The sequence below is a fragment of the Sparus aurata genome, chromosome 3 (genome assembly GCF_900880675.1).
Source record: "Sparus aurata chromosome 3, fSpaAur1.1, whole genome shotgun sequence".
Taxonomy (NCBI): domain Eukaryota; kingdom Metazoa; phylum Chordata; class Actinopteri; order Spariformes; family Sparidae; genus Sparus; species Sparus aurata.
In genome coordinates this window covers 15,923,793-15,947,280 of record NC_044189.1, presented here as the reverse complement: position 1 = coordinate 15,947,280, position 23,488 = coordinate 15,923,793, and the positions used below count along the sequence as shown (strand labels likewise).

General features: G+C 46.9%; 1 protein-coding gene across 7 annotated transcripts in view; it reads right to left on the bottom strand.

Moving 5' to 3' along the window:
* runx1t1 (RUNX1 partner transcriptional co-repressor 1) overlaps window positions 1–23,488 on the bottom strand; it is a 65,386-nt gene that overhangs the window by 35,152 nt on the left and 6,746 nt on the right. For 5 of the 7 annotated variants that reach the window (XM_030412022.1, XM_030412017.1, XM_030412019.1 and 2 more), the window contains one exon: window positions 17,513–17,610. The exons of the other annotated variants lie outside the window; for them this stretch is intronic. The gene's annotated coding sequence lies outside the window, so the exon portion shown is untranslated. Of the gene's footprint in view, window positions 1–17,512; window positions 17,611–23,488 lie in introns of those variants that run through there. 7 annotated transcript variants of the gene reach the window in all.

The following is a 23,488-nucleotide window of genomic DNA, read 5'->3' as shown; positions in this document are numbered from 1 at the left end:
CCTCCTCCCCCGCTGTGAACACTCACTGGTGAACATACGTTGAAACACTGAAGCTTCCTGTCGTCTGCTTGACTGCTGCTTCGTCTCATCTCACAGCAGCATTACAGTAAATGATGCAGGGACTTCGGGCACAGTGTGATGCAGTCTCAACATGCCAGTTTGCACCTTGTTTTTTTTCAAGAAATCAGCATATTAGCTATGGCTCATCATAAATGTAATACTAGTATCATTCCTCACAGGTTACCAGAAAGTTTTCACATTTCAAACACTGGTGCACGGCCTTCTCTTACCCTTCAAACTCTACCTCCTCGCTCTTATGTGTATTTAGATTTCAAGAATACACTTGGTTAGTTCAATTTAAAGTTCAATGAAATGATCAACAGAGTTTGAAGAACAGTTCTGACAGTATGACGTCTATGTATTATGTTTGCAAAGATACACGCTGAAGTTAGCATGCTAACCAGCTAGCCCCAACCAGCCCCAGTCTAAAGCTCCTGTGCTAGTGGTGTAAACGCAGACAGTCGTCCAGTTTTCTGAGCTCCTAGTTTGGAATGCTAGCTGCACAGCTAATTGAGCTAACCAGCTAATGGCAGCTAGAGTTAGCGGATCCTCCAGCGATATGCTTCTGTCTAAAAAAAATTCTAACAAGAAAAAGTACATCAAACTAATCACAAGGCTATAGTAAGAGTAACTGTTTTTGTCTAAGCAGCCATATTCACACCAAACTACTGAAGCAATTTGTTACTCAGCACACCTAATTATAAAACAAGGATTATCTATATGTCTGTCAGTCTGTTACGTGCATATCGTGAGAGCCGTTCATCCGATCTACTTCACATTAGGGCAGGTTTGTTGCTGAGGACCAAAGGAAGTGCAGTGTCAAATTTGGTGCACTTCATATACAGTGTAAATTGTTGTGGTGCGACAATTTGCTATAGTAACATGTTGCAGTTAGAAAAAAAAAAAAAAGCAGAAGTCCTTACTATCAAACATGTTTAACATTATTGGAGTGGCTACGATGATTCTGTGAGCAGTTCAGGTGCACATTAGCAGAAAACCTGTGCTGAAGAGCATGTTTTAAATGGGCACTGCATTAGTTACTAGGGGGGAAAAAAATATGTACCTTTTACGACCTAATGTTGTCCTGACAACTGGTGGAGCTGTTATATGGTTTAATGGGATCCACTCACTGAATATCATGTACCATTTTCCCTCTCGAACCACCAGTTATAGAGAAGAAATATGCTCCATCTGGCAACTTGAATAATGGATCACTGGAAAGGTGAGTTTCTCCTTAATACTGGTGGAATGTTGGGGTTAATGGTCCCTGCAAGTAAGTATATTAATCTTAAGTACATGATAAGAGTAATCACTTTTTAGATTAAAAACACCCAATAACAATTAATAAGACAAGAATACAACTCACAACAGTGCAGACGTATATTCAGAGAAACTTCAGCATCCAGAATGAATGTTTTCCTTTATCATTACGCTTAATGTTTTCAGTTTCAAGTGTATTTAGTCTCCATTTCAACTAATTAGGACACAATCTTTCCCTGATGGCATAAATATGAGACTGTTAGAGTGAACAAGCGATGGTACAATACAGCACTAGAGCCTTTGCGAAACAGATCTGCTCCTGAGCAGTGTTGACAGTCCCTCGCCATATCTCTATTTTCCTCTCAGTGTAACATCGTGTGTTTACACTTTGTCAAGCCAGCAAAGACATAAGGAGATTTCTCAATCGCACATAAAGGTCTGAACACCATCTGTTCTGTCACACAAACAGTCGTGTGCGCACGCATGCACATACGCGCACGAACACAAAAGTACATAAACTAAACACACAAATCCTGCTAAACACCTCAGACGACATGAACACAGAAAATACGCACACACACACACACACACACACACACCAACACACACTGGACAATAAAACATATGTGGCGTACAACATTAGGATTCCTCTACTCTTTTTCAAGAAATAGATTTATAGTAATGTCTGTTTTACCCATCTGTTGAAATAAAGTCTTTCTTGCGGAGAGGAAGAGAGAAAGAGGAAGCAAGTGTTAAGGAACAATAAAAATGATTCACAGTGCCCGTTACGCGTCCTCTCAAATCGAACCGATTCCTGCCACATCTTGTTGCCAGGCAAAATTGAACTACGGGGTCTTGTAAAATAAAGACAGGCTGCGGGAATGGGTGGTGGAAAAAAAATAAAAAACACACAGAGAGAGGGTTGGGGAGGGAAAGAAGTGGGTCAGGGGGAGGTAAAGGTAAAGAAAACATGAGGATATGTACGGTGTGACAGAAAGAGCGAGAGCTGAACTAGAAACACATTTGCCGTCCTCATGATTTTTCCACAGCAGGGCTTAACATATTTACAAAACTCCATCAAAAGCCTTGTTTATTTATATAAAGATGGCCCGTCGTTACCATTATGATGTCAAAATAATGATAGAAATGTTGATTTTTTTTTTGGAAGAAATGGGGCAATACAAATTAGATGTGAGCCATGTTTTGGCCTTGTGATGGAAGCCAGGCTATTCAAAAGCTCCTTCTGTATACAGTTTGGTTCATTTCTGATGCCATGCTGACACGGAGCCAAGTGAACCCAACTGGATCTGGGTGTTTTCCCAGGCAAGACTCCACGCCAGCGGAGATGGACTCATACAAAACACTTGACACACATCCTAATGCTGACAGCACATGGCTCTACTCTCTGTATCTGTTGTGTGATTGTGGATTAGTAGTGTAGCAGCACATTTAAAGGAGACATGCTCTGCTCATTTTCAGGTTCATAATTTTGATTTGGGTTGTTACTAGAATCGTTTTTCATTCTTTGATGATCAAAAAATACTTCAGTTTTCTCATTGTGTACAGTGCTGCAGCACTGTATTCCCCCTCTGTCTTAAACACTCTGTTTTAGCCCCTTTCTCTTTAAGGCCTCTCCTCCTGAATGCTCAGTCTCATCTGATTGGTTGGCTCACACATGCCTGAGACAGCATCCCTAACAAACAACAGAGCAGCTGTGTTCAATCAATTGCCCAACTAGCCGTTACAGGCATTACTTCTGTGAATGTGTGAAATGGGAAGGTAGCGTGATGTCACAAAGTTATGGAATTATAGGCCGGACTACTGACGAGGCGTTTCATGAGCAGTGTTTTCTGTGGGAGAAAGGAGCATCTGTAGATGTGGACCTTTAAGATATTTTTACATGCACAAGGGCATATGTAAAACACTGAAGGAAAGGGGGGGGGGGGGAGAAAAAGCATTATAGGTCTCCTTTAAGATAACTCTAGTAAACAACAACAAGCTCACTTTGTGAATCTCATTGCAGGCTGTTTACTTTTTGCACTTGTGGGTCTATAGATAACAAACATACTGTATCTTGTTATGTATCTTACATACACATACACAAACCTTCTGCTGGACCCAGGGTGCGTAAGCACAATTCAAAATCACAGATGCATCCAATCCATCTTTAAACACAACACGCTGATACACACTGGCACAAACACACACACGCACACACACACACACGCCCAAGTGTTGCATTTGCATCTTTTCCCTGTTGTGTTTCCTTAGGCTAGATGAGACCTTCTCTCTCAGCCAGTTTGTAGCAATGTGTCCATGCTTGAGGGAATCATATAACTGTCTTCGGGAGTGAAATCAATTTTCAACAGACAGTAAAGGCCCTCGTGTTTTACATGACAGTTATCTTTTACTATGTGGAGAGAGACAGAGGCACCAGAGGAGCATGGATGGATGGAGTGATACGCAACGTGGGCTAAGGGAGAGTGCGGTCGCTGTGCCTGATGGGTAGGAAAACAGACAGGGATGAAAGGGTGAAACAGATGTGGAGATCTACAGTAGAGAGAGGGAAGAGACGGGAGAAGGGAGGTGAGGATGCAGAAGACTGAAAAGCGAGAGATAACATTAGGCGCCTGTAAGAGACAGATGGGGAAATCAAACGCGAGCGGCAGAGGACGAGCGCAGAAAGAAAAGAGGGCGAAGGCTAACAGTAAGGGAGGGTGGGGGGGGAGGGAACGATCCCGTCCGCCTGGTGTTTTCAAAATATCACATGACGGCTGCCATGTGTTGGAAATTACTGCCGGTTAACTATCTTCCCCAAAAACCGCTCCGAAAAAATATGTCTGCAATTTCTGAAATGTGTTCCAGGGCTCCGCTAAGTAGAACCAGATTTGCAAAACAGAAAAAAAAAGACTTTACCCCTCGCCGCCCCTTCGCTGGAAACCGCTACTCTCTTTCCTTTTTTTTTTATGCTCTCCTCCACCCCTCCCTCCTCTCCCCTGCAGGAGAAGACGTTTAAAACACGGGGTCTTAGTCACATCTGGTGACCGGGGAGCCGGAGAGTGGTCGTCGGTGTGACCTCGAATGAGGGCATTTCCAGGCTTCCGTGGTGTGTGTTGTGTGTGTGTGTGTTTGTATAGTTTTGACCATGGTTTGCTAATGGCTCTGAGTGGCTGAGAGTGGAGTATGGCTGGAGGCGAAGGCGGCACAGGGACGGCCTCTGCACACACACACACGCACACACACACACACACAGATGCAGTACTACCGCTACGACCATTCCAGGTCAGCGACGTGTCTTTGTCTCCTTTCATCTAACCATTACCCACTTTCTCCTCGGCTCTTCGTCCCCATCGTTTCTCCTTTCACTTCCTCGCCTCTCTGTCACCCCACGGCCATCCGAGTCCTCCGACAAATAAGGAGAGAGGATCTCAAAATGGGCAAGAATACCAGTTTACAGCAAAGCTTTGACATGCGACGACCCGCGAAACATCGAGTCGAGCAGAGTCGCTGCCTGGATTTGAATGCCCTGTATTCTACAGTAAAAATGATTTACTGTGCATTAGTCTTATTAGATTATATATATATAGATTGATTCTTCCTATAACGGGTTTATTTACTCGATCAGCAGCTCAAGGCAAGATTTCTCTTAATCTTTCACTTAAAAGGTAACTCCACCAAGTGTGTTTACAGGTCTCGGGGAGTGCGACGGATTGATGTCACTCGATGACAGTTGCATTTTGGGTAATGTATGGAATGTCGTATTCCCCAAGACCTGTTAACACACTTAAATGTGTAAATTGGTAGAGTTTGCCTTTAATTTTTCTCTTAGATGGACCACTTTTTGACCCCAAAGGGACCCCAAATACTGTAAAACAATATAATTCATCTTCTTTAAGAAAGTACTGGAGCACGAAATCTCAATTTGAATCTTAAATCCAGATAAACAACTTTGCCTTTTAAAAACGTGCAATTACCTTTGTTCTCTGTTTCAGTGAGAATGTATCTGAAATGTGTGGGCTGCTCTCAGTTCTGTTTTCTTTGCCTGCTGTGAGTCTCAACTAACCAGAATCCTCAGTAAAACTTTGCTCAGACTTCATGAAAGCTGCCTCCTCCCTGTGGGACACATGTTGCCGCCTTTGTTCTGCAGGAGGCGCCTCGGATCACTGTCCTTCCCACATCCACCTCCCACTGCCCGTCAAATGGCTGCAGCTTCTTAACCAGCACAACTCTGAACTCTGTCCGCACACCCACCACCGCCGCCGCCGCCGCCGATACTGCTAATAGCATCATCACGACAATCCCATTGTTTTGTTTCACTGTGGAGTAAACACAAACACGCACACACACACACACACACACACACACACACAGGCTCAGACACACAGCCTAACCGCTCTCCAGTGCTACAGATGGATGCCACCACTCTCTCTGGAGCATTGCCAGCGCCAGCTAGTGAACAGCTTGCCTGGCACAGCGCTCTGCGTGTGTGACTGCTTGTGTGTATGTGTGTGTGCCTGCAGAAACAGTAGCGAAATAGCCTAGCGCAGATGGGTGGCCAAAATACTCCCCCCCTCCAACACCACCACCACCGCCGCAGCCACCTCCTGCATTCACACAAACACACCAGAAAAAAGACACATGCGCGCACACACATATGCTTCAGAACGGACACACACATGCGGACACACACAAACACACACACACACACACACACACACACACTCAGTGTCTCAGTTCTGCTTAAGTGTTCCCGACCTGGCACATGCTGCCGCTTGCACAGCTGCTTCCTCAGAGGCGCACACACTTATAGACTCGCTCACACACACAGCGGAGGATTGCAGTCACACACGCACACATACACGTGCACACACACACACACACACACACACACACACACACATCTGTGCTTAGTTTACACTTCCTGTTTCAGTCATGGGAAGTATAAAGTCCACACACACTCATGCACGCTGCCACCACTACCACACACACAGACATATGCATTCCTGTGCATCTGCCACACAGACATCCACACACACGCACGCGTACGCACACGCACACACACACACACTAATACAGCGCTTTATCCTCAGTAGCTATTCAACCTTGTATGTATCTGCTTGTTTTCTCGACACACAGAGAGAAAACATCAAGGCACTCAGTTGGAGAGCCTCCAGTGCTGGCAGCCTGCCAGCCGAGGCCTATAGATCAGCATGATCATAGGAGTGTGTTAAGACACATCACTGTTTAATGATTTGACAAAGAAATTAAGACATGAAAGCTCTTGCTGGAACAGCAGAACCAACAGAATGCAATCACAATGCAGCTGTGTACAGCTTAAAAGGGTATCAATGCTCAGGGTGTGACAGGCGATCTGATGCTGCGTCACGCTTTGACTCGTCCTGTCATCGGCAGGAGGTTTCATGTGCATTTGGGGCGAGAGGGGTGCTCCCTTGGGATCATACAAAGATGGAGAAACTTTGACGGCCGAGTGAGTCAGTTGGTCGACAGCCCGCCAGTCAGTCAATGAGCTTAGGCGGCTGGCAGCAGGTACCCTCGCCCCGGTACATAGGGGAGAGCATGGTGGCTGGCAGTGCCAACTGTGCACGGGGTAGTCGTGCCAGCCTTGCAGTGTCTGTTTGCCAGTGCCATCTGGGAAGAACAGCTCCACGCACACACAGCTCAGAGGGCACACGCACACACATGCATGGATGCACACAAGAAAGCAAGGGCAAGAGATGCACTCCACATACATGCAGCATGTGCACGTATGCATGGTATGAGTGCACATACACACGCGCGCGCGCGCATTCACAGCCGGCCGCTGACAGCTCGCCATCTGTGCGCTGCCTCTGACTTCTCCCTCTGCTTCGTTCTCTGCCCTTGTTTTTGCTTTCATAAACTCTCTGTCCCTCTCCTCCCTTCCTCACATTCTCTCGTTCTCGCCGGCTTGATTTCCGCAGACTCCCACGTTAAGTCACGGCCACCTGTGTGTTGACACTTGCATTGTATTTTCTTCGAACGTGGCGTATAAGATTAAGATGCGTCACTGCCTGACAGGCCCTTTTTCAGATTACCTGGGAGCGAATAAGACAGAAAGAGTCCACAGAGGCTCTCATCTGAACCCCCTTATCCTCCTCTTGCTGTCTTTTGCCTGTCAGAGGCACCGACTGGATGAAAGACAATCAGAAGTGTCCTCAGGTGGATGACGAGATTGAAATACACGTCTGTGTGCAGTACAGCCTTGGTAATATGCAAAACAACGCCAGATTACCTTGAAAAAACTCAAAAAAGAGTATTTTTTGTTTCAGCGCAACCATGATCCACAATCCCAATCCAACTGGAATCTTTTTTCCCAATTTTCAAATGCCACGTAGACGACAGCCAGACTCGGAACAGCCTTTATATTTCTCCATTTGTACCATTAAAGCAGCAATATGTAAGAGGTTTTTTTGTAAACCATCAAAAAATGAGCAAAAATAAAAACAGTGCGAAGATTTCAGTGTTGCTGAAATATTGATTGAAGTTAGCTGCGATGTGATGAGTCTGATGGCAAACAACGACATCTGAGCTCCCAATGCAGGCAGATTTGGCTGCTTAACTTAGCTCATTTGGCTGCTTAACTTAGCTCACTGGCGAATGGCAGCAGTTGGCGGTTACTCTCAGGAATGTGACAGTCGGTGCTCACATGTTGCACCTTAAAAACACAATATTGCATCAAATATATTTCGTTCTTGGCATAAGCTTCGTGTCCGCTATGCCTACAGCTAAAAGTCGCGTGGGGGTCGAGTTCGCCACTTCGCCCCACTGATATGTTCACTCTGTGTGGATCCGCTAGTCAGTGACGTTCTGTGAAGTTTGGAAACAAGTAAAAAGGACATTAAATGACACAATCTCTGCGATTCACCTCGTGGACACCTTGGGGATCTATCACGATCGAGGAAGAAACCAGAGGGAAAGGCGACTAACGACATCACGAAATACTGAACGTAAGGTCGATGGAACAGAAGGGAAAAAAAACTGCCCCTCCGTCTTACACAGCCTTCCTCTTCAGACAAGAGCGAGAACAAAAAAGCGAAAAAAGCAATACAGAGAGAGGCAGCGATGGAGTGACAGCAGCGGTTTAAACGAGGGGAGAGCGGAGAGAGGAAAATAAAGAGGAGGAGGAGAGAAGTGGGAAGGTAATATGAGTTCAGAACCGTGGAATTCACATCAAAGAGGAGCTAAAACAGGTCACTGTCTTTACCAGAGTTTCGCCTTGGGTGAAGCTCTCCCTCACATGTTTCTCATTTAAAAACCCAGCCGAACCACCGTTTGAAATGAGGGCCAAGGAAAGACACAAGCGCTATACACTGTGTCGTTTTTTTTTTTTTTTTTGTGTTCACATGCGATTTGGCTCACCGGAGAAAAATGTTACTTTTTTCCAGATGCAGTCCAATTCATCTTAATATTTGTATCCCAGCATCGCAGTTTAACAGCTTGGGTTTTGGAACGCCGCCGAGCTTATTCGCTCCCCCCCCCGCGCAACACAACAGCTGTAATATTTTCAATCACAAATCTCCCCTCTCCTCCCCGTTCCTCGCTCCATTTATTCCTTTCCCCCCCCTCTCGCCGGCCACCGCTACCTGCAATAACTGATTGTTTCTCTCGCCATCAACCCCCCGCTTCCCTTCCGGCAACTGCGTCCCTCTCTCTCTTTACCACTTCTACCCATTTGCGCCACTCGTCCTCGCCGTGCCTCTTCCGCTCTTCGCTCCGTCCAAAGCCCTCCCCCGAAAAAACACCACATGCTCTGGCAGCGGCAGGAGAAGTAGCCTCATTACAAACAAGGAAAATCCATTTAGAGCAGCCGTCTGCTGCCTCTCTGCCCCCCTCCGAACTCTCCAGAGAAGAAGTGCCCCACATCTCTTCCTCTTTCCAGCGCTCTCCTGCTCCTCGCTCCCTCTTGGATTCCCCTTCTTTCTAATTATTTCTTCTCTATTTCTCTTTTACTGTCTTACCTGTTCCTCGAGCCACTTCCTGCCTTGTCTTTGCACGACCTTCACGTTTAGTCTCAGTATTGATATCATGGTGTTACTTCCTATTTTGATATGGAAATTATACATCCAAAATATTGTAGTTTTTTCACTTTGAAAAATAATTATGAAATGTAATACTGTAGCTTTTTTTTAATGAAATAAACCGGTTAGATTAAAACTCTACACACATATTAAAGTAGAAGTTTAAAGGTGCAGTATGTAACAATTGGCCACCACTTGAAGTCACACTCCAAACAAATAGGGGGCAGCAGATCACAAGAGTAACTGCTAAGTGCTGAAAACAGTTAGCTGGTTAGTTGAGTTAGCCTGGCAGCTCGGAGTGGTATTATGGAAGGACGGGCAGTGGCTAGCGGCTACATTAGTAGTCGTGTTTGTGTCCACCTGATGAACAAAGGTCCAATATTTGCTGTGGTTTGAGCTCTGTTTTTGTACTTCTGGCTACTATTTAGCAGCTAAATAGCTGCTAACACTGCCCGTCTAACCTGTGGGTCTGGGCTGTAAGTGTTCAGTGTATTCAGTGTATTCAGTTTTTTTTCTCTGAAAGCAGCTGCAGCTGGAAACAGCATTGATGAGAGCAGTGAGAGTGGACCAGAATTGTAAAGTTGAGACCATAAAAGCATAACAATGTGTTGAAAGATGCTAAAAAGAACAAGCTCTGTCATGCTAAAGGGAGAACTGGTCACAATTCTCCACAGGCGTCCCCGTTCACGTTACAAGATGTCCTGATATAAAACAAGGATAACGACCGTAGCAGCTTTAATATCAAATTATTTCCCACAGCACTGCACTTGTTTCGTTTATGTGATACAGAAATCAGATGTTGCTACGAGGCTAAAAACAAGGAAGCGACACTGAAGCCACACTACAATCTGAAAATGGATCGTGTATCCAGTCCCTGATGGAGACGTCTCTCTTTTTTTTTTTTTTGCTTAGTGACCTAAAACTTAAAGTGTAGGTCCGTTCAGTTAAACTAATGGATTGGATCGATTCTCAGCAGCGGTTCTTGCAGTTAGGAAATGAATCACTGCACCGCTTCCTGTCATTTTCTCTTTTCTCCTCCTCGTTCCCCCCCTCCACATCCCTCTCCTCGTCTGCCGCTGCAGCTCCCCACCCCCCCCACCCCTCGGTCTGTCTTCTAAAAGCTCTTCTTCATTTCTCTTCACCCCTCGTTCCTCCCTCCAGTGCTCTCTCGTTCTCTCTCTCCCTCCCTCGCTCTCTCCTTCTGCTCTGCCATCATCACAACATCTGATTAACATATGTCTGGGCTTTCACTCCCTGTCAGCTTGCAGGCATCTGCACACACATACGCACACACGCGCGCGCGCGCGCACCCACACACAGCATTTTTTCGCACGGTCTCATGCACCGCGTCTCATGTCGGGGGAAGGTGGAAGACGAAAAAACAAAAAGGCGCCGAAAAAAAATCCCCTGAACCTCCTTTTAACTGCGTTTACCTTCCTTTTTTGTGTGTACGCATGTGTGTTTTGCGTGCGAGCTTGTGCGTGCGTGTGTGCGTGCGTGCGCCTGCCACAGTGAGGATGAGAGACAAAGCATCTTAACATTATTGCCAACAAGCCTCACGCTCCCTAGCGAGCTGCTTAAAATGCCAGTAATGGAGGAGAGAGAGAAAGGGATAAAGTAATATAATAAGACACGGAGAGAGACGGATGAGAGTGAAAATATGCGTGTGTGTGTGTGTGCGCGTGCTCATAAACAACAGCGTTAGCTCCCACCAGCTCCCTCGAGACTCGTGGCCCCTGAAAATTACTCCCATTCACACACGCGTGCACTCTCTCTTTAAGCTCATATTCCCTTTCATAAACAGACATTGATACGAAGGATTTGGTTTATTCAATAAGCAGCAGTTGGGAGCTTAACTTCATATCTTCCAGTTATCGTAATCAGAGATCCGCTATCGACCACGTTTTCAGCCAGGAAGGCCCGCCATTGCTAACCAGCACCGGGGCCAGTCGAACTCGGTGCTCAGTCGGTTTTTGTTTTTGCACCTGGTAAGGATTCATTGGCATGCAGCACCGGTGGAATCATTTTTGTGCGGGAGCGTGCGGTGTTGCGGGACGCCGCTGAAGCCTCTTCTTCCAGTGAATTGTTCTCACGCAGTCCCACTTTCACCATCTCGTCCGCGACAAAACAAAACATATAATAACAGGGAGACAGACGCAGGCAGCCAAACAAATACTTCAGCGAGAGGCTCGCCTCAAACACATAATCCAACTGATGGCAACAAAAGCTTAGCAAAACTCGGCGTCCAAATAGCGATGATTGTTTGCATCGGGCTGCTTTTTTTTTCTTTTTTTTGTAATGCCTGTAATTCCACCTGTTTGTTATAATGGCGTTCCCTGCCATTTGAACACTCTTGTTAAAAAGGGACAAATACATACGGAGGCGCTCGCGTCGCCAAATGCCACGTTTAGAATTGTATGGGATATGAGGCGTGCTGTGTTAAATGACTCTCTCCGAGCCCCGAGCGTGTCTGCGAATGAGCATCAAGGGCTTACTTTATTCAAGTATTAAACAAGTCGACTTGTCAGGAAAGCGGCAGCAGAGCTCCGGCTTTAAGTAAGCACACTGCTTCCTCGTCTCCTCTCCTGCCTGCCTCCTAACACCCCTCCTCCCTCCACCACCACCACCACCACCAGCGCCACCTTCACCCCCTTTTCAGGCTGTTAAAGAGTCATTCTCCACATATTAATATATGTGCTTAAATTCAAAACAGGCGACTAAAAGGCTCTCTTCACACAGGCGCATTAACAAACTGAATAGCCGCACAATGCTGATGAGGAGAAAACGTTTTGCTAAGGGGATTTCAATGAAGCGCCGAGGCTGTTTTGTGTGGGACGGAGCCGTCCTGTGTGTGCCAGCCAATGTGTGTGTGTGTGTGTGTGTATAAAGGGGGGGGGGGGGGTTAACTGGCTTCAATAAGAAAGAATGGGAGTGACTTTTTTGTGGAAGACTTGATAAACTCAATAGAGCTTTGGAGGGCCCACTCAATGATGAGTCAATGAGGTGGACTTGAATAGTGGGGGTGATGGAGTGAGACACACACACACTGAAGTCCCACGAGACAGCCTCTGGCCGCTCGGCATGTGCAGGCTAAGTGGCACAGAGGGAAAGGGAGGCGAGCTATATGCGAACGGATGTAAATACAGGGTCGTGTTTGGACGCCACATCACCACACAACCAAGACATGTCCTCCTCCTTCACCACCTTCCCCCTCTCCCTGTCTTCTCTGCCCAGTAACCCTTGCTCGTGCGCTGTCTAAAATTGATGTGTAGGTATGTGTGTGTGTGTGTGTGTGCGCAGGCCCCCACACAGTTTACACCCCAGTGGAGACCATTAGCGATTCTCCACCAGACACTCAGGGAAGACGGTCTGAGAGAGACACGGGAAAAAGAGGCAAAAGTGTAGAGGAGGATGAGGTGGGTGGAGGAGGGGGGACAGAATCAAGTGAAGAAGGATGAGAGGAAGAGAGAGAGGGAGAGTCGATGACAGACTGGCAGGCTGATATACAGACACACACAGATGGGAAGATAAATGAACGAATATTCTGGCAGGGCTACACAATGCGGAGAGAAAAAGGAAGGGGGAACATCAGGGCGAGCGTCAGTACTCTTCCTCTCTCCTCTTTTGCAGTCAAAGGAATCGACCGAAGATGGCCTCAGCTTTAGTGCAATCTGATGTAACCCGCCAGAAACACAGTCTCAATGCTGCATATCAAACGCCGCCGTACCCCAGTCATCAAACCGAAGGAGGACGCTTTGTGAAATCTGTCCAAAAAAACGGGTCGGACTTTACGGCGGACACTGAGTGCATCTAACAAACTCCGGGCCGAGCGAGTCATTAATTAAGGGGTGTGTTAACAACCTCGTATCCCCCCTTCAGTAAAAATGCATAATTTATGGTGAGAATGGAGTGGAGAGGGAACGAGGGAAGAAAAAGGAGACACCTATAAGAGTAGGAAGGTCGAAGGACGGATTAAAGGAAAACAGGGAGGTGGAGGTTAAAAGAGACGTGAAGGAGGAGAGGAGGAAAGGAAGCGCAGTGGGCCACAACAGGCGCTCCACTGGGCTGCACTCAACTGCACTCTGCCTCCTGGTCACATATTGCCTTTGAGAGAGCGTGTGTGTGTGTATGTGTGTGTGTGTGTGTGCGCGCACGATGGCTGCATGTGAACAACAACTCTGGAGGAAGGGAGGTTACATATGGGCTCGGCCTTTGTGTGTCTGTGTGTTGATGGGAGTGCGAGAAAAAAAAAAAAAACAGGAGAAAAGGGGGGAGCTGCAGAAGGAGAGCAAGCGAAAGCGAGTGTAGTCGAAACGGTGCAATCAGCGGAGTAAAAAAAGCGAGCGAGAGACTCCCTGTGTGTGCGGCAGGTCCCCAGCCATCTGGACACTCTCCTCCCTCCCCCCCCCCCCCCTCCCCCCTGCGCTCTCCTCCCTCCTCCTTTTCCTCTCCTCTCCTCTGCCGACTGGTGCGCTATTCATGGCGGACCCATTTCACCTTTCAGTGTGTTACGCCCGCTCGCCACAATACATGCTAATGAGGTAGAACAAATGACTTTTTTGCTGTGGGTGCATGCATGTGTGAGGGCGGCCCTGCGCACGGGAGTGTGTGTTAGTGTGTGTGTCTGTGTTTGTGTGTATGTGTGCGCGTGTGTGGGTGGATGGGTTGCTGAATTCTCCCAATCTCAGCCGCTCGCTTAACTGCTCTAAGAGTTGTTAATGGTTGAGCAGAAGCCATTTTTGTTTTTTTTTTTCTCCTCTCACCTGAAGGCACAAAATAGCTGCAGATTGCGGTCACATGATGTGATGTCTTTGTGCACAGCTACCCCAACGCATCCAGTAACCCTCTTTTTTTTTTTCCCACGCGGACTCTGGGGGAGCTGTAATTTCGATGCGCGTCTCACTGTGCCTCGAGGGGCTCCAACAAATAAACCATATGATCACAATTGGGCATTACCCCCTTTTCTTTTTTTTCTGCCGGCCCTATAAATCCTCACCAACTTCCATTCATCCACCACTGAGTTACTTGGCCCAGTTTCGATCTGATCTGCTCGTCCGATGATGGAGTGGAGAGGTGGCTGTCAGCGGAGACAGAGGAGAGGAGAGGAGAGTGCACGTTTTCCAGCTCTGTGTAACGGAGATGACACGAGATGAATGGGGCACTTGATTTGTCGCAGCAGCGCGCGAGACACAACTGACACCGGCCCGAGAGAAGTGGAGGAAAAATAAAAGAGCGAGTAGGCAAGAAAAGGAAAAAAAAAAGGGGAGCGCCAATGTGTTGAGAGATTGAAGCGCGAGATAGGAAGCGGGAGGGAGGAGAGGAGAGGTTTGAGGAGAGCAACAAAAAAAAAAAAAAAAAAAAACACAAGGGGGGAGAGGCGGCAAAAGAAAAAAGGGGCAGCGATACCGACAGAATGACTTACAGTTTGTCAAAATAAACTCCCCTTTATTCTTCCTTGAGGAGGAGTTGCGACTCTGCTTCCTGCATCACTGGGTGGCGCTAACGATACATCTGTACACCTGCCAACTCCCTCTCCTTCCCCTCTCTTCCTCTCTCTCTCCCTCCATAGTGAATCACTGTGACAGCTTGGCTTGGCGGTCATAATTAACCGAGTGCACTAGCTAGTGTAGCGCTCCGTGCAACACGGCACAGGGAGCGAGACGGCGGGGGGGGGAGCTCGCGAGGATCGGGGTGCACCGAGCTGCCACAAGGTATGAGGGTCGCGGCTCTGAGAGTGCGACGAATCATGTGTACATATGAGCAGACATGTAGTGGGCTGTCACCTGATTGTCAGCTCAATGACAAAGATAATGAGGGTGCTCTACTGTACATGTCATTCTTAAAAGTAGCGGAAGAGAAATGACTCAGCTGAGGACGGCCGTTGCCGCTCGGCTGCCGATAAAGTCAGCGTTGGGCTATATGGTACCAAATGACCAACCCCCAAAAAAGTGCTGCTGTCCAAATTTTGTAAGGAGTCATTTTTTTTAAAGAGATTTTTTTTTATTTGTTACACTGGCATTATCTTGTCCATATCACTCACAATGTCTGTCTTTGGGAGATTCAACGGAAGAGGATTAGGACCACGGTAAGAAAAGAGGAGAGTTCAGAGTATTTTCTTAGAATTCAGATTTTATTTTTACTTCATGTTATGTCTTTCTAGGTTAAAGTCGGAGAAAAAAGTCAGAAGTGTTCAGTGGCTCTGATGCCCTTCCATAAGATTCATATGTAACTGTAAGTGCTTGAGTCAGTCGGTATCTTCCGTGCTACCTCCCGTCCCTTTTAGGAAATCATTTGTTTCTGGGCTGCACTTTCTACACGCAAAAACACAGATTTGTCCCGCAACAGCTGCGGAACAAATTGCATTCTTATTACGTTTATTTTAACACGCAAGCCATTCAATTAAACCATCCAATTCTCCTTATCAAAGCCATGGTTCTCCAAAACACGGGTGACCTCAGCGGACGTCACTGTTTCCACAAAAATAGCCCTGAAAAATCAGTTTCACAGCAGTTGCGACGCACTAATGGAAACGGTGCCACAATTCCTTCAACTCGCACAGCAACAGGAACCAGACCATTCCTGGCTCCACTCCCGGCCCCCGGGGCCCAGGGCCCAGCCCAAGTCACCACACAATGGGCCGGCAGAATGAGAGGAACCGCCGGCCATCCAGAGATAGCCCCGCTGGTCAGGAACCAGAAAGGGAACCAGAAGGAATCTGGGAGGGGGGGGAGAGGATGGGAGCCTGAGCAGAGGATGCAAACCCACGGAGCAAGGGAGAGGAGAAGGGTGGGGATGGTTGGCTGGTCGGGGTCAGGATGTGTGTGAGGGGGACAGTGATTGTGTGTGTGTGACAGATCATTTTGCTGTTCTTGTTCCCATGAAACTATCACAAGCGTGCAAAACCACCAGGATGTTTTTGCTTGTTTTCGGGTAATTAAAGTTAGAGCAGTGGCTGTGGGATAAAAGGCAGATGGAGAATAGGTGATGGATGAGGGAGGGGTGAGCAGGGAAGTGGCGCTGAAGCCCGTGACCCTACCGTCCTGTCTCCCACCTTGGGTGAACTACGAACTGAGACAAACATAACAAAGTGGTAAAAGTGAATTAAGCTAGAAAGAGGTCTAAACGTGACCCAGGTCCTCCTGACCAGACCTGCACCCGGCGCTATTTTGGGGGGTCTCTAGGGAAACACATACACGGTGCCCACTGTTTCCATGACAACAGGTGGAGAAGACATGCTCTCCCAACTGTCAAAGTGCATATGAACACGCGTAAGTACACACATATGCATGTCCAAATTGTACACACACACACACACACACACACACACACACACACACAGGGCAGCGATAAGAGACTGTGACGGGGCTGGTTTTTGGCGCTTTTTCAGCTGCTGTCTTCGCTGGAATGACGGAGCGAGAACAGAGAGTGACAGAAAGAGAGACAATTACAGCAGAAAGGAAAGAAAGATAAAACGCTATGGAAACAGGAGAGTTATTGGACAGGATGACTGCAGTGGTTCAAGGAGGGAAGTGTTTTCTTGCCAGTTACAGTGTCCGAAAAATCTTTCAACTAACAGATTTAGAGTACTAAGAACGGCTTCTGTTTTCACATTAACAAATGGTTTTCACCTGCCTTCGGGCTGTCACTAACAATTATTTCACTATTGATTACTCTGCCAATTATTTCCTAGATTTGTCAATTAATCGTTTAGTCTATAAAATGTCAGAAAATTGTGTAAATTCCCAGCTGATGTCTTTAAATGTCAGGAAATCTCCATCCTTGAAAGGCTGAAAACAGCATCCTCTGCCATCTTTGCATGACAAACTAAAGGAGACATATTGTGTTCATGTTCAGGCTCATAATTGCTGCAGCACTGTATTCCCTCCGTACAAACACACTGTTTGAGCTCCTGTCTCTTTTGGGCCCCGCCTCCTGAATACCCAGCCCGCTGTGATTGGACAGCTCACACATGCCTGAGCCAGCACTGCTAACAACAACAGAGCACCTGTGCTAAATCAGTTCTTACTTGCCAAACTAGCCACAAGCAAATCATTATGCGAATGCATGACATGGCGATGGAGTGTGATGTCACCAAGTCACAGTGGTTAAAAAGTTAAAAAGGCGGGACTACTGACAAGGTTTCAGGAGCGGCGTGTTCTGTGGGAGAGGGGAGCTTCTGTTGATGTGGACATTGACCCTTTTTAACGTTTTTCTTTTTTCATGAACAGTGAACCTATAAAACACAAAGAAAAAGAACAAAAAGGTGATTTTTCTTTAACTAATTGGTTGACTAACTGTTACAGATCTCCTTGTCTTGCACTGAACCAGACTGAGTGCGCCATTACTGCGGCTCACAGACACTAGAAACAGACTCTGTTCAACCTTTCCTAGCACTCAGCAGCATACAAATTGATGTTTTTTTTTCGAGGGATAGAGGGACGTCAGGGTGCGGATGTGAATGAATTTGCAGTTGCACATCCATCTGCGCTCACAAACGTGCCCGCAGGGCAGGCCTTACTTGTGTTACCACAGTGTCGCTTCTAAAGAACTACAGTAAGACGCTGTTCTGCAAGTTCCCCGAATTTCATTTTCTCACACCGTCACATCAATATTCCAGATCCCGATTTAATTTGCAGGGCGTGAATGAAAACAGTGGCGCTCGTTTCCAATGAGGACGAAGCGATCCATTTAACCCCCCCCCCACAAAATGCAGGAGCTATTTTTTCTTTGCTCCCATATATATATATATATATATATATATATATATATATATATATAAAAATAAAAAAAACAAAAGTGTTAGCCTCTCTATCCGTCTCCGTGCAATTTGACAGCCTCAAATCGGCAGTCATCTGAAAAGCAATAAGTTACTTTAGCTGCAGGCCGTGTCACATTTTTACAAGCTCTCTTCCATAGACCGTGAATACAGCATTTTCCCCAACCTCATAATTCCCAGTTGCACTATAATTTTCTATTACAGTACAGCGGCTATATATAGATATACTGCGGCTTGCATGTAGCTGTGGTTAAGGCTTGTTGTGTGAACTCCTTGACATGGACTAGTTAAATATAGGTTGACTGATTTCATATGTTATTTCTCCTCAGACGCTGAAAAGCCTCCAGCGCGGAGGCAGTTTAACATTAGCGGCTGTCGGAAAAGAGAGACGAAGGAGCTCGCAAAAACACATTAGAGGTCTGAAAGCCGAAGCTCGGGCAATTTGGGAAACTCATAAATGTTGTTTAACGCCTTGTATCTCTATCTCTCTCCGTTGTCAGCCTCTACCTCCGTCCCCCTCTGTTGCTCTGTTGTGGCTTCTGGCGGCAGTCTGCAGCGGTTTTGAAGAGTCACTCGCAGATGTGCGCCGCTCGCTTTTGTCTCTCTGTTTCCCCACTCTCAGGGCCTTGTTCTCCAGCTGGCACAGGCGCCCGGGCTTACATCAGACACACAGACCTCACTCGCCCTGCCTAATAACCTGGCTTTCGTTCCAAAAGTCCCGTTCTGAATTGTTCCCACCGGTCTGATCTTGAGCGCCTGTGCCCTTAATTCGATCAATATTTGCAAGTGTTCGTATCCAGATTTCATTCGAGCGGCAACCTCCGTGTGATGGATATCATATTCTGAAACGAATCCTCATCTCCTTCCCATTTCGTCACCTCGCTTTCACCTCGCTGCACCTCTCGCCTCGTCCCCCCCCCCACACACACACACACACCGATCGCCTTCCATTATCACCAGTCTCTACTTTCTGCTCCCCGCCCCCTCCTGTAATCACAATCTAATCCTCTGCAATCAATTCCGCATGAAGACGCCGCCCGCCCTCGACATGCTCACGCACACAGCGAGCAAACAGAGGTCCCGGAGACACAAAAGCAGCACAACAACCCCGACCCAGCCCCTCATCTCGACTCTCTCGACACTATTTACTGCACGGAAGATGATATTTGTTGCACCAAAACCACTTCTACTCTCGACACATGCTTCAGATCGAAAAAAAGAGGGGTCGCGTAAAAGCAGGTAAATGTGCGGCAGGGCGTTTAATTGCTAAAAACAACTGATCACGATTCAGCTACAAGTGTAATCCCTTTTATATGGTAATGGTAAACAAGCATGGGATCAGGATAAACACACACATATGCTCGCACCAGCGTGTGTGTTTGTGTATGTGTGTGTGTGTGTGTGTGTGCGTGTCCTCCATCCTTGATCAGCTGGTGACTTAGTCTTGTTATTGTCCCACCAGCCAAAAGCCCCGGGCAGTGCACGACTAATGCATTAGTGTCTTTGGCAGTTAGGGGCATCTGTCGTGTGTGGGTACATGTGTTTGTGTGATTGTGTCTTGTAGCCCCGGGCAAAGTGGCAAAACCAAAGACTTGTTACATCCAAACGGAGAGCCGGTGCGTGTGATGCAGCTTAAGAACCGATGCAGGTTTTGCCAGCAAACATTTTCCGCAAAGTGTTTTGCTACAGCGACAAGAAAAGAGCCTTTTCATCGCTGCCCAGTCTTTGAATGTCTGACATGTTTTTTTATTTTGTTGTTGCAATAACCGAAGCTCTATTCACCCTGTAGTTTTAGAGAAGAATTTCAAGCTCAGAATTTGAATGTCTAGAAATAATAATGAGGTAACAGGGCAAACTTACACATACTGATCTTATAAACGAGCTGTTCTCGGAGGACAATAAGGTCCCTAGAACCCTGTTTGAAGCTGGAAAAGGTGGCAGGGTCCGCCAAATATAAACAAAGTAAAACAGTGTGAAATTGCGTGGTCCTTTGAGGTCAGTTTGTTTATTCAGTTTATTCAGTCGTGAAATTGAAGAGAGTTTTATCCATTAAGTTTGTGGGGATATAAATAAAAAGACTTTTCTGATTCAAAAATGTCTTCCCCAAAACTACGTAGTGCACCTTTAAAGTTGATGCTTACAGGAACCTTTCACTCAAAAAGTGTTCTCACGCTGCACTTTACTGTTAATGTTCACTTCACAAATATTCTATGAGACTGTGCTACAGGAACAACATCGGTTTAATAGAACGTTGTCGGCAGCAACAGTGAGCTCAGCTCGCTCTTGTTTAGCGGCGAGATGAGGAAAAAGTAGGACAAGGGCCTGTGATGGAATGGGCACGCGGACATTGTGCTCGTGCATAGAAGGAACGGAAGCGAGAATGAGTATTTGGGAGCTCGGTGTGTATCATAAAACTCATCAGAAACCATTGTGCACCACCTGACGTGGCAAAAAGCTCGGCGTGCTTTCATTTCAGACTGACAACCCCGCCATATGGCGCTGAGCCATGTGTCTTTGTCGCCACGTTCAACTTCTTACTGCCTGTGAGAAAGAGAGCGATCCGGTGAGTGCACACCTGTGTGTCTGTTTATGGATGTGTAGTTCAGCTCCGTGTGTGTGCCTGTTAAACGGTTAAATTTTCGTAAACATAAAGTTGCAGCTGCGCCGCAATACGCGATCCCCGCGCAGCTGTGAATTATTATGTGGACAATTTATTATTGCCAAAGAGGAAACAGCAAATTAAGATCATAGTTTTGCTGCGCCGCTACACTGTGCAGCGGAACGTTCCGCCGCACTCGCTCCCAAATAAACACGTCTTCTTCCTACGAGCGGAACGACACGACGCATCTCCGAAAGGCCTCGAGTAGCAGCTTTACGCTCTTCACTCCTAAATGGGTAGTGGAGGTGCAGACAGGGACCCAAGGGTCTCACTCAAATGCTCTCGCTAAAGCATCCTCAAACTAACAACTAGGCAGTGATCTGTCCTCTCGCAGGGGAGGCATAAAAAAAACAGAACTACAAATTCTTTGCCGTTATGGAAAAAGTGAAGACAGAACGAAAAAAGAAAAAGGCCAAAATACTTTATCTCCCCCTCTAACTGAAAGTTATTACATTTTCTGAATGGTATGACTTTCTAATGGTTAGCACATGTGAATATGTGTGCACAGAGAGAGAGCAGTAGTTGAGGCTAAGTTAATAGCACAAGCAGAGGGGGAACTGGGAACCCTTGGCTTATAAAGGATACTTGTTTCCCTGCCGCACCGAAAACCAGATGTTGATAAAGAGACATAGGGGGAGGAGAGAAAGACAGATGGGCAAGAAATTACCGCCACTAGGGCCAAACATCTTGAAACATCTGCAAAAAAATTTCGGACCTTACAAGGGTAGATGGATTTATGCTCTCTCCTGGATTTTTATTGCTCCGTGAGAGCCCTTCTCCCTCCTGCGCTCTGAGCCGCCTCGCAGTTTTACCAGGACTAAAGAGTTTCGCCGGCAATCTGGAGCTGCTTAAATCCTGGAAGACGCTCAGATTCCTCCACAAATGGCTTTATCGTGTAGGGAAGACAAACACGTCCGCACACCGTAAGAGCCATAAAACTTCAGAGGGGCGGCCCCCGCGCTATCGAGTCCACGCAGGTCCGCCATTGCGCCGACCGACTCGATATGAAACACTATAAATGTCAAGGTACGTTGCAAATGCAGACGGCGGGCGTGCGTGTGCGTAGACGTCCGCGCACGCACAGGGGCGAAAAAACATAAACTCGTATCACATTTCTAAAAGTGGAGTTTGGTTGCCATGGAGACACATCATCTAAGCTACTATGAAACGCGCAGCTGAGGATGACATGTCCATATGGCGAGAGTACGACAGAGGGGAAGAACAGATGCTTTGATGAAGGGGCTGTCAATCGCAAATCCATAAGAGCAGCTGGGGTCATGAATGTATATCAGATGACAGAACAGGCGCAGACAGACACCTAGATGTGTTTTTTTAAGATAGATAGATAGATAGATAGATAGATAGATAGTCTCTCCACGTTCTGGGGTTTTCTATCTGTTACTACCTGAGGACAGGCAGCTCTTGAGATCTCTCTCTATTCATCGTCACACAGCCTCACACCTAATCCTCACTCAACCCACCCCGTTCTTTTTTCTTTTTTTTTTCTTTACTTAACCACAATTCTCAAGCCAGAAAACCAAGACTTTTTTTATCCCCCCTTTGAGAAAGCAAAAAAGCCCACTCAGTGTCATTATTCTGAACATAATCTTTTTTTTTTTTTTTTTCGGGGGGGGAGGGGAAAAATGCCATCAAATATAATTTTTGTCGAGATAAAATGGAGTGTAATTTCTGCCTGCACCCCCCCCAGGCGAAGACTGTATCGACTGCGGCATTCAAACACTTAGCGGGGTGGCTAGCGACAATCCTGGCGATTGAAGGGTTTGGGGACGCGGGGAGGGAAATGCACTTGCGGACACGACGCACCGCAAGTTAAACAAAATGAGGCTTTTACTCGGGCCCCATTTTCAAGGGGGGGGTGGGGGGGAAATGAACCAGCTCCTTCCACTTCTTTATGTAACCCCCACCGTCTCCTCTCCCGCTCTCTCTTTGCACCAATTTCCAAAATGGCCCTTTCCTCGAAAAATAATTGACACTCTGCGTTTATCATCCGAGGCACCTGCTGTCGGTTTGACAACAAGACAATCGGACGGAGGCGAGCGGCCGTTGTCCCATTGTCCCGCCACCCTGTTTGTCCGTGACACTAACTGACAACAGCTGGAAGCCCTCGCTTCCTACAATACCCATCATGCAAGTCAAATTCAAACCCCACAAAAGAAAACGGGCCTCATTATTTGGCTGCAGTGGCGTGATTTTTAACCAGCAAAAGGGAGGAAACAATGATTTAGTCGTGTACGCCGATGGTAGATAAAAAGGCCCCGGCGGCTGGAAGTCCCGAGAAAAGACGGTGGATGTGTCCGCCCTGCAGTTGTCGACTGTAATTCATTATGAATATTAACGCAGATGTGTGTCGGCTGTTTGCACCCACTCACACTTACACCCGTGTTCTGACACACATGTCTGAACACACACGCTCTCCTCCTCCTCCTCTTCTTCTTCTTCTTCTTGTTCTCTCTCTGGCTGTAATTGACTGAACACGTCAATACTCGGAGGGGGAAAAAAAACAGAGGGTCCACTGTCTGCATCTATTGATCGTCTTGCTCTCTCTCTCTCTCTCGCCCTGTCTGCTGATCTTAATTACACTCCTTTTTTTTTTTTACCAGGCTAGCCGGGGCTCCACTCCAGCGGCTGCCCTTTTCATAAAGTGTACCGTCCAAA